This window comes from Acromyrmex echinatior, chromosome 2 (assembly GCF_024713525.1).
Source record: "Acromyrmex echinatior isolate Ae372 chromosome 2, ASM2471352v2, whole genome shotgun sequence".
Classification (NCBI taxonomy): domain Eukaryota; kingdom Metazoa; phylum Arthropoda; class Insecta; order Hymenoptera; family Formicidae; genus Acromyrmex; species Acromyrmex echinatior.
Window position 1 is genome coordinate 20,683,726 of NC_141853.1, and position 11,074 is coordinate 20,694,799.

The 11,074-nt window shown below is 39.7% G+C and overlaps 1 long non-coding RNA gene across 1 annotated transcript; it reads right to left on the reverse strand.

Moving 5' to 3' along the window:
• Positions 1 to 4,541: 4,541 nt before the first annotated feature.
• On the reverse strand, positions 4,542 to 10,853 carry LOC105143610 (uncharacterized). Its single transcript, XR_845769.2, has 2 exons — positions 4,914 to 10,853; positions 4,542 to 4,800 (listed from the first exon to the last, which is right to left on the reverse strand). It is a non-coding gene; the product is annotated as an uncharacterized LOC105143610 (long non-coding RNA).
• Positions 10,854 to 11,074: the final 221 nt, after the last annotated feature.

Genomic DNA, 11,074 nt, shown 5'->3' on the forward strand with positions numbered 1-11,074 from the left:
ACGCACCGTAACTTTCTCCCTTAAGTCCAGTCGAAATATATCATTTATCGCGTTGCGCCGCTTCGCACCACGTCACTTCGGAACGACAAAAATCGTGCTATGAGGCGTGACCGGACGAAAACAGGATGCGGACGGTTTCGGACGAGCCGTGGTATGTTAACGCGTAACGAGGCGCACCCAAGATCAAATTATTATTTTCCTTTCTGCCGCGAGGATTGACTTTTTATTCCATGCCTCCGCCTAAGGGCTATTAAACGAACTGTGCGATTCTGTTGCGATCGATTTGGGTGCGGCGCGTATCATCGACCGACAACCTGTGACAGACAGGGTACTTCCTTTCGCTGTCTCAACCCGTTAAAAGCTTCTTAAAAGCCAACGCTTCACACCTCGTGTTTTAGTTCTCGATACACGCGGATCAATTAGAGATACGAGAAATCATACAACAAAGATGAATTAATATATAAATATTAATTGATCGTTCATAAGATATACTACTTCTAAGTCGTATCGTCCTTCGTAAAGTGATGCGAAGTAAACCCAAAGTGGGAACGTACAAGTACATCTCCGAAGTATTTCCGCGTCTGTGCGTCAGACGAGTGCATTTTTAACAAGTACTTGTGGCGTGGTTTTAACATAAAAGCTTTTGTTACGCCGTTGTTACGCCGACTGCTCCGCGTGCAATGAAGAACGACAGGAAGGTACGCTCTTGTCACATTCCTCAACGATCACAACAATCTCATCGCTCTGAGTGATTGTTCTCTGACGGATCGTCACTTCGATCGCTGCCATAAATTCGTGCTTGCGTTTCACGATGCACTTACGTGCTCACGTACAGTCTGTAAAATTTCGTGGCTGCTCTTGAGAGTCCGCAGCGAATGATCCAGCGTGGCGCCGGAGGGCTCTTCGCGCGGGTTTTGGCCCCGCGACATTGATTCGACCATTATTCATCCCTGACATTCTCGATGATAGATTGCCGATGGCGTTGCTCGCGCGGTCGAATGACACGCCTTGCGCGCGTATTCTACGTAGATAGGTACATACGCTCGACTTCGGAACCCGAACGATGTCTCGTTTGTTGGTCCTTTTTTTTCAACGTACCAATAGAAAATCGCGTGGAAACACGTAGAACAGTTTCTCGAAGCATTTCTCGTTACATTCGATAAAATCGAATTCCGCAATGAGTCCGTTTCAATGATTATCGTTTCGAAGATTTTGAATTTACCTCGAAACATTTTATGGGATAAAAATGACAAACATTAAATATCACTGTATTATTTACATTAATAATTACAATAATTGTCAATTCGGTCATCTCAAAATTAATATTAAAACTAATATTTGTTGCTCATTTGTTGCTGAAAAATTATAAAAAAAGAAGATTTTATTATTCTGTAAATTTTCTTTAAAAATGAGAGGTTCCACTAAAGAAAGTTAACAGAACAATATACATGTATATCACAATGAGATATTACACATAACAATAACGTAAGAATTCATTGCTTATTTGTCCCTTACATTAATCCTGAGTTGCTTACAAGAGAAGTATGAACAATAATGAGAAATCTTTTTCTTTTTAGTGTATTTTCTGACAATAAATAAAAATATTCGTTAGAATCGATTCTATTCATTTCCCACTTATAAAATATGATTTTTTTTCACAGAACGATATTCTCCGATATCCAATAACTCACAATAAGGATTGAGTGAAAGTTAAGAACAATGTTGCCTTTAGAATGAAATTCGCCTTCTCCCCATTTAAGGTTTCTCAGCAGGATCATAAAAAGGGTCGCGTTAAAGGAAACGTAACCCCTTATTTTCTACACCGTATTGCGTAACGTTAAAATATCGAGATACTTCCGAGAAGAATTATCTTTTTAAGAGTCTCGACAATAGTGTCCTTGAAGCTTAAGTTTTGTTAGCCCTTGCATAGATCCGTCCCTGTAGACAGAACGCTGGAAGAAAGAGAGTACGGGATAAAAGCGGAAAGCGAGACGAGGAGCTGCATGCGAGAGCCGCATCATGCAACGAGGCGAGTCCTCGTGCACGAGTATCCGTAATGACAGATTACCGCGGCATTAATTCCTTGTTTAACCAACAAACAGCCTGCCCGGCATGCCGTTTAAGTAATAAAATATGGCGTCCGTGCCCTGGAGCAAAACGAGTTGAGTCTGCTGCCCTCCCACCGGTCGCCCTTTTACCATTCTTTCGTACCCGCCGTGGTACCCGCCATCGGGCGCGTGCATCGCAAGATGCACTTCGCATTCCGCGTCCGCCATCTTCGATCGGCCGCCCTCGATCTGTAATTTCTCTCTTCGCGGAATTCTTAATGTCCATCTCACGAGAGATACGCGCGCCGGGCAATAATGCTGGACGAGCGGACGATGCACTTCCGTTAGTCGAGACCTTTCGAACTTTTCTAGATTTTTTTCATTCTTTCAACAATCCACGTGGATTTTATCTCTTGAACGATTTACACCGAAAACAACGTTCGATAACAACGACGTGCAAAGTGCACATCGCGTTAACAGCTTTTTATTCCGGGGGTGCATGGGACGCTTCAAGGACCTCCACGATCGGTTCGGTATAATGAAAAGAACGAAAAAAAAAAAATATGAAAGTGCATAGTGGAGATCGCTGTTATAGTCGCCGCGCTGAGAGCGGAATAGCTTGTCGGGACGGAGAGAAAATGGCTAGTGATCACCGTCTTTCCTTCTAGTACCAACGACCCCTGGGCATTATCCCCCCCCTCCCCTCCCCTTCCCTCCCCTTTCTTCAGGCAGCGTCGAGCATTTGGCTCTCAACGGCGCGGAAGAACGCTCGATAGAAGGCGACGCTCGATAGAAAATGAAAGTTCGGCGACCCAAAGAGCGTCGATCGATTTCTCGTCGGAGAAACGCCGGGGTGCCGTTCCCGTCGTTCACTGCAACGTTTTTGCGCGAACGATTAAAGCGAGACCGTCTTATCCCGATAAACGAACTCGCCGCATCCTCGCCGATCGTCTCGAAAGAACGGACGAATATTCTCTCGAATATCATTGTTCTATTCCTTCTGCTTTAAATCATTGCTCGCGTCTCTAATATAGATGCAGGCAAATGTAACTTAGTCTTCCTTCTCTCTTTGTCTCTTGCTCTTTCTCTCCCGATCGCTGCAGGTGCCGCCTCGGCGACAGAGAGTAAAGAGTGAGTTCTGTTCTGAAAGCGAACACGTTCGGAGATTCAAAGAGTGTTAATTAATTTTCTTTGCGCCGCGCGGTGGACTTTGACGTGCTCCAACCCGCGAGGTTTTTTCTTCGACACGGTCTTGTGTCTTCAACGGCGGAACTGCGCTTCTGTGAGCCTTGATATTCGTAATTTAAGTTGCTCATCAAAGAAAGATACCATTGTTGCTGAACAAGAGCGATCCGTTATGAACAGAATATCATAATATTTCTCTTGGTCTGCGACAAAAAAGTCAAGAAAAATGTTTCGATGGTTACGAAGAGAAAACATGACGCAGGAAACTTTTTTTTCATGGCTAATTATTGTCAAAGCTACTGACGATTTTATTTAAATTAAATGATATATCTTTCATTTAATGAAATCGAAGAATTACTTAATAATAATGAACATTCATGATATGTTTGTACTGTCCTTATAAGTTATTAAATCATATGCTTTAACCCTTTAGCATATATTTTTCTTTTTAACCTTTTGTGAAATTTAGTATATGAGTGGTTTCTCAGGTCGCTGATTACGAATCCAAAGTCAAAATATAAAAATATTGCATTCAAGATGGCGGATTCAAGACGGTGGATTAAAAATTCTTAATTAAAAATGAATTGTGTATGGAATTCGAATTCTAAGACTTTGAAGGATTTTAATTAAGAATCAGAGATCCAAATTTCTAAAATGGATTTTTGGAAGGATTTTGGATGAACGAATTTTGGAAGCATTTTTGAAAATTATAAAATTCAAATTTATACATTTTGTTTTCGCCATTTTGAATTAATAATTTTGAATTTTAGAAATCTGATTAGTAATTAGTGATCACAAAAACCTTCTACATGAAGTTTCAAGCGTTAAAGATTCGGTCAAAAATGAATTTTTCTGAAAAAAATAAGGTTTTTTTGATTTTTGTATTTATAAAGCTGTTACAATTAATAATAAGGACTACTAAACTCTTTTTTTTATAATCTTCTAAAACAGGAAACATAAAAAACCAGACCTAAATGCGTTAATTAGAAAATAAATGAAAAAACTGAAGAAGTTTAGATGGGTTATTACATGCTTCAAAGGGTTAAAAAGTTATCGATTCGCAAATTTGCATTTTTGGCGTGCACAAAAACAAATATATTAAAATCAATCAATGAATTTTACTTCTCAATATTGTTCATCGTCTATATTCATCATTAATCCAACTTTTAAGGAATATAAAAATTTTTATGCCGATGTTTTATGTAAATAGATTTTTCTTTTTTATTATTATGTACAACATTTTTTATTTTTTTACAAAAACCGCCCAGGCAATGTGCAACTTATGATACGCGCAATTTCTTCCGTAAATTTTCCTCTCCTATATCTCCATTTATCCGCGAGATAGTGCACAATCCGCAATAATATACGAAGATGCCTTGTTGTGGTGCGCTCGAACTGAGCGAGCGTAAGTAACGCTCATCCTTTATGTCGTTCGTTCCGGGAATCGTACAAGCGGAAGTTCCTGTTTCCCTTGTAACGTGTTAGTGTAGTATCTGTTGCACGTGTGCATATATGTGAACTTCGATGAAACGTAGATGATTTGAACCTCTACGTTTGGGGCAGGAATCTGAAGAAAAAAAGCATTATACATTAATTCGCTTTGTAATTGTAAGCAGAGACGTGGCTTTGGGGAAGAGTTTTCTGTTGGACCTTTGTGGTTAATGTCTTTTTGACTCTTACCGTGAAACTTCCCTTCTTCGAGGACCACCCTAGCTCAAGTCGCAGCGACTCCTTTGTCGGGCTACGTGACAGGCTTAGATATTTTCCTCCTTCGATCCTAATTATTCCGGGCCATTTTGGTGGATACCAGGGGAGCGAGAAGCTTGCGCACGCTCTCTCTCTCTCTCTCTTTCTCTCTCTCTCTCTCTCTCTCTCTCTCTCTCTCTCTCTCTCTCAACCCTTTCGGAAGTCTCGACCACGTAATCAAAATTTATCGCGCCGTCGCTAGCTACTTGCTTAAATCTTAACAAAGGACGATGGGGTTTTGGATGACGTTCTCCTCGCGGAACTTCCTCTTACTATCGGGAATACTAACGAGGTTAACGCAGGTCCGCTATCCTCGTTTCATTCGTATGTCGCATATAGGGGAAGAGAAGGGAACGCAGAAAAAGAAAGGAAAAAAAAAAGAAATCGCGATTGAAGCATAAACCCGCGTTTGTGCTGAAAAAAAAAATCGTCGCTGAAATTTGCCGCGCAAAAATATATCTCTGTCGTTCGGAAACGTTGAATACTCACAGTAGATGGCCGCCCCCGAGAGTATCGGGGGATGAAATATGATTACTGGATTTGTCAAAAACAGCTGTGCCATGGACATTTGTTGGCCTGGCGTGAAATTAAACTCCACGAAATTGTAACGATTGGAATTATTTGAAAAGCGATCTTACATCGCTTTTATTTTCTGATGGCACGTTCAAAAATAGTTTATCATAACAATATAGAATTATAGAAATGTTATGTTGTAGATATTCTCGTATGTTTCCATTATAGTAAAAAAAGAAGATATTAGCATAATATTTTGGAAAAAAATATGGAATAACTCTTTCTTTAATGAAAATGTAATTTGGGAACGTCAGTAAATCATAATATTTATACATTTGACTTGACAATTGAAACGTAGAGACAGCTTAATCTCGAAATTAAATACTTTGTTAAATTAATCGACATTTTTGCAATCATCCATTTCAGAACTTGACTCTATTTGTAGTTTCATTTATTTTTGCTCTCTTTTTTTGCATTTATTTTTACTCATTTTAGAAAAAGAATTAAAGACTCGGTGATAATACTTGCTGTAACGTGTTAACGCCTAGACACGTCTCTCTTTGCATGAAATTATACAGGAGCGTCATTCAGTGTCGCGCGGCAATTTTTTTGCCGGACGGAGCGTCAACAAATGGCACTATCGCCAGACAACCACGCTCTGGAAAGGAGCAGGGGTATGTCCATTTGTAAAGTCCAGTCGACTCATAAATCCATGCGGCTTTGATTCGCAGGGCCGCAAAGGAGGCAGTGGGCCGAGACTGGGAGGCGAGGAAACGTTCGCTCGGTCGTGGACGAGGTGGTGGAAAAAGGGGAGGAGAAGGTGGGAGGCAAAGAAAAGAAGGTGACGCAGGTTGCGTGCGGGTGGTCCCCTGCGGCATAGGTAGATCGCAGGTACGTCACGCGTTTTTACTCCGTTCGTAGGATACCTTCTTTACTAGCTTGCTTGTGGCTGTCGGCGTATAAGACGCTACGGAATTCGCGTCGCGAGCAGCAGGAACGGACATGAGGGAAAAATCATTAAGCGCACGGTAGCGCTGAGATATTATCGCTTTGAGGGACGGCGAACGTTTTCATTGCAAAAAACACTTCCTCTCCGCATTTTTCATTTCCTTAGATAAATCTTTATTATTTCACGCGTATTTGCGCGATTACTTTATAGGAGATACGTCACATCTTAAAATAGTTTACAATGTCCAATGTTATTTTTAAACGTTGCATGCAAAATGTGCTTTCTTTTATTTCTTTTCTTCTCGTATTCGTTTTAATATCCCTTGCGTTGATTTTTTACGAATAGTATATTGTATTTTGTGTGTATCTTTTCTGATAATAAACTACTAATTTGTTTAGATATACATATATATATATATATATATATATATATATGTATATAGAAATTCAAAAGTTTCCAGAATAATAGAAATTTTTTAATAAAACACTGAGCGTTGCGAGATCTCACTTATTTTTCAGCGGAACAATATGTCAGCTTATTGCAGCGTGGCGACCTTCTTTTTAGCTCTTTCGGCGCAATCAAGTTGCGCGTCGAGAACCCAGAAAGAGAGAGAAAGAGAGAGAGAGAGAGAGAGAGAGAGAGATTCCGGTTAAGATTTCATCCGTTCTCTCTCTCTTTTTCCTGTTCAGTGGAGCACTGGATCCACCTACGCCTCGTGTCTGAGTCACGACGGCGTCGTTCTGGGAACGTCATTTCTGCGCTAGTGGTATTAAGCGGGCGTAGACGGTTTTTGTCAGATGGATCGCGTCGTGGCTGTCATTCCTCAAATCGGAGAAAGCAGTTCGCCGAGACTTCCCAGAGAGTGCAATGGCGATTCTGGCTTACGTTTCGGCCTCCATGATCGCGCCTTCGTCGCGCGTCGGTTCCTCGACATGCCCTTTTTCTTCCTCTCGATTATCCCTATCTTTTTCCAGCTGCGAGACGTCACGCTTCCGTAACAGCGACGACATTGATTGCACTTTGTTCCACCGGCGAATCTGCGTCCGATCTCACGCGCTCTCGTCAACAAATTAATTCGCTTATCGTGTTAATTTACGTCGGGTAAAATGATGGTTGTTTGCTTTGTGAATTTTGCCTCGTGGCCTCTTTGAAAACTACAGGATTGGATTTCTTAAATTTTTGAACGACACTTTCATGAATTTTTCTATGACAATTTGAAAACCACGAAAAGTGACCACTTCGCCTTTGTCGCGATATTGCCGAGCTCGAAGGCCGTCACGCATGTTTACTTTCTTGAACCACAGCTTGCTCCTTTTTCGGCTTTTCTCGTTTCCTGAAGCCCCCGGGGATCCTAATCGTCATGGTTTTGAGGTATCTACAGCAGGCTGCGATTTGCTTCGCTATGTACCGTTAGACGTTCTACAACATTTCCGATGGTAGTCTCGTCAATGGATACCTTTAGTTAATTTTCTGTCAGTAATATTCATTTCTTTCCAAGTCTGTAAATTTTATGAAAAATATTATATTGTTGTGCATATAAGATAATCAGTTTAATTTGACAAACGATTTACATGTAACTTTAACCTTTAGGAAGGTGCGTTCTTTTTAAATCTAGCTTTTTCTTAAATAAGATTTATTATACTTCATTGTACTTCTTACCTCAAAATTGACTATTTCAAAACCACTATAGTGATTTCCCGTCCATAATAGTAATGTCAATATTAAAAAATGGACAAATTTAAAGATTTGTTATCCCGAGATTTTGGGATTCGCTAAATTCAAATTTGATATAAAAAAATTTGAAATTAAAAATGGCAGATCCAATATGGTAATTTGGCAATGAAATAAATAAATTTTCATGAGACTGTGAAATGTAATTTAAAAACCGAGAAATCGAATGAGACATTAAAATACACAAGCGAGGCAGCATGAATAAAACTTAGTATGTAAAGATGAAGCATAAGTTTTTATTTATGAACATACGTAATCACTGGTAGCCATTTAGTTAATTCTAGTATTAAGAGTCTGACATAACAAATATTAACTATAGATAACAGCAAGCATAGAAATTATAATTTGAATAATAAATAGTACTACTATATATAACGTGTAAAAGATTTACATTTTACTATGCTAGTTATAATAAATAGATATATAAACTATTGATTTCTGCTTTAGTTTCAATTTTCGTATCTTTTATATTATATATAATTGAGAAAGGAATACACATCTCTGATTAAATTGAATAATTATTAATTGGATGGATGTAATAGTAGAATGTAATATTTTTAGAATTTATTGTTGTTGTTGTGAAAAAATAATCCTTATCAATATTTATTCTATGGGGCATATAAACAGATAAATAATAAATAATAAATAATAATAAATTAATTTAACGATATTTACAAACTTATGATGTGATATATATTGCCTCAAAAATATTTGGAGAATAATAATACGTCTAATATTTGTGTTTGATATACAGTACTTTTTTTCACATTATTCAATCTTTCTTCGCAATTATTGCTGTAACATCATTATTTCATAAAATGATTCCTCTTTTAAATCAGACGTGAAATGCGTGTAACAAATTTCATCCATTTCATCGTCTTTCAAAGATGCTTTCTATCGCTTTATGAACTGCTACCAACGACATAGCGTAGTAGATTGTAACAGAATTGTCCTGTGTTGCTAAAATCACCGGCATTGTGGACATTTAATCGGTGATGGGGCTTTTACATACGTTGTATAAATGTACTATGACTAACCTATTACTTGACTTGCTGTTTTCAGCGGAAACGAGCGCGCGATTGTCTTGACGCAGAGTGTTTAACCGCCAAATCGATTTACTGTCGGTGCATCAGCTGACGGTTACAATTAGACGTAAGAAAACGGCTAAATATTTTTTAGAACGTGAGTGATTCATGTCTTATGTCTTTAAGACCGCGCTTTTCTCGATATCCATTGAAATGTCAGGCAATGACACAAAGAACACAAGGAAGTGTCGCGCCTCTTCATTTTTTTCCTTTCTTATTGCGCGCCATATTTCTCTTTTTTTTCTTCCAACCCAGCGGCTCTTGACTGCGCAATTATGTTTGTCGAAATTATGATTGCGAAGATAGAGGAACAAAGCGACATTCTTAAAGAATTTCTCTCTTGAAGCTCGTCGAGCGTTCGGCGCGATCCTGCTTGAATTGCAGGAAAGGCGGAGTCACAGGTCATACGTCATAATTAAACAAAGTCCTGCGACAGGACCACCCAAGCCAGCGGGCCACCCCTATCCATTAGCCTCTATTAAATCAAAGCTGGCGACGGCAATAGTCGCATGAACGCGTTTATGAAATCAAAGTTTATGACCTGACATTACTAAGAGGTGAATACTTATTGTAGAATAATTCCGTAACATACGTAGAAGCTGTTTCCTTCTCACGCTCTGCGATCACTCATGCGTGCGATTATTTTAACACTTTCGCGTCAGTCGAAGGCTATCCAAGCGTTTGGGATCTGTCACGCTTTTTAGTAGCACTTAGTGTCTAATTTATTTTAAAAAAACTTACAAATTAGCATAGAATGCTGGACAGGAGATAGAACACGTGTACAATGTTTCTATAAAATGTCACGTGCACAAGCTGCGTAGCACACGTCATCACATGCTTTTTAGAATATTTTTAAATAATCAATACAGTGATGACTCGTTGCCATTTTATTCAAAGAAGTTATTTAAAGAGAAACTTCTCGTACGTGAAATAAAATACATTGAAAAGTCGCTCAATGAATCATCTCGGAGTGAATATATATATATATAACATTACATTCTGTACTCTATTAAAACCTCTGTTTAATTAATCAATGAAAGTTTTAGTACGAGATAATTAATATTTATTATTAACGATACTTTTATCAATGGAGAAACGATTTGAATGAACGAATTGATTGAATGACTGTGCATCTGATGAAAAGAAACGGAGATCTATAAGTCCCGCCGGGCCGGCGTAACGGTGTCACGGTGCACGAATTTCGAAACGATTTCCTCCTCCACAGATCTCGCCGACAATGATCCAGATGCATGCGTGCATCTGACATTTCTTCGTTCGTACCAGCGCGGAGTTGGTAGAGGGTGGTTCATAGAAGGCGGCCCGTACGCCGGAGTATCCGGTTAAATTGGTCACGGACCGGAACACGTGTTAGCTGCTATCCCTGACGAATCGTTCTACGTTTTTCCCACAGAGGATCTTTCGGGGTGGCGGCTCTTCTCTCCTCGTTCACGTCAACGCGGAAGCGCGTCGTGGATTTGCTAGCGTAAGGTATATCTCTTCGCGCGCGTTCAGAATTAAACTGGGCAAATATCGTGGAACCGTGGCGCGTTGGCTAAATATTTTGTAGAGGTAAAATCTTACGCCACTCCTCTTCTCTCCTTCCTCTCGGAAGAGGGTCGAAAGGTTCGAGACTCGTGCTAACACGAGCGGCGACGGCGCGGTCTTCAAGCGTCTCTTGTTTGCTCTTCGAATTTTTTGACAGTGAGTCGATTATCCGGTCTTCTCTCGTAAAGTCGTACTTTTCACGCCTGCCCAGCGTATCTCTTGGATAGTCGACGGCCGTGTGTGCTAAGATGTTTGCTCTTGCCCTCAGGTGG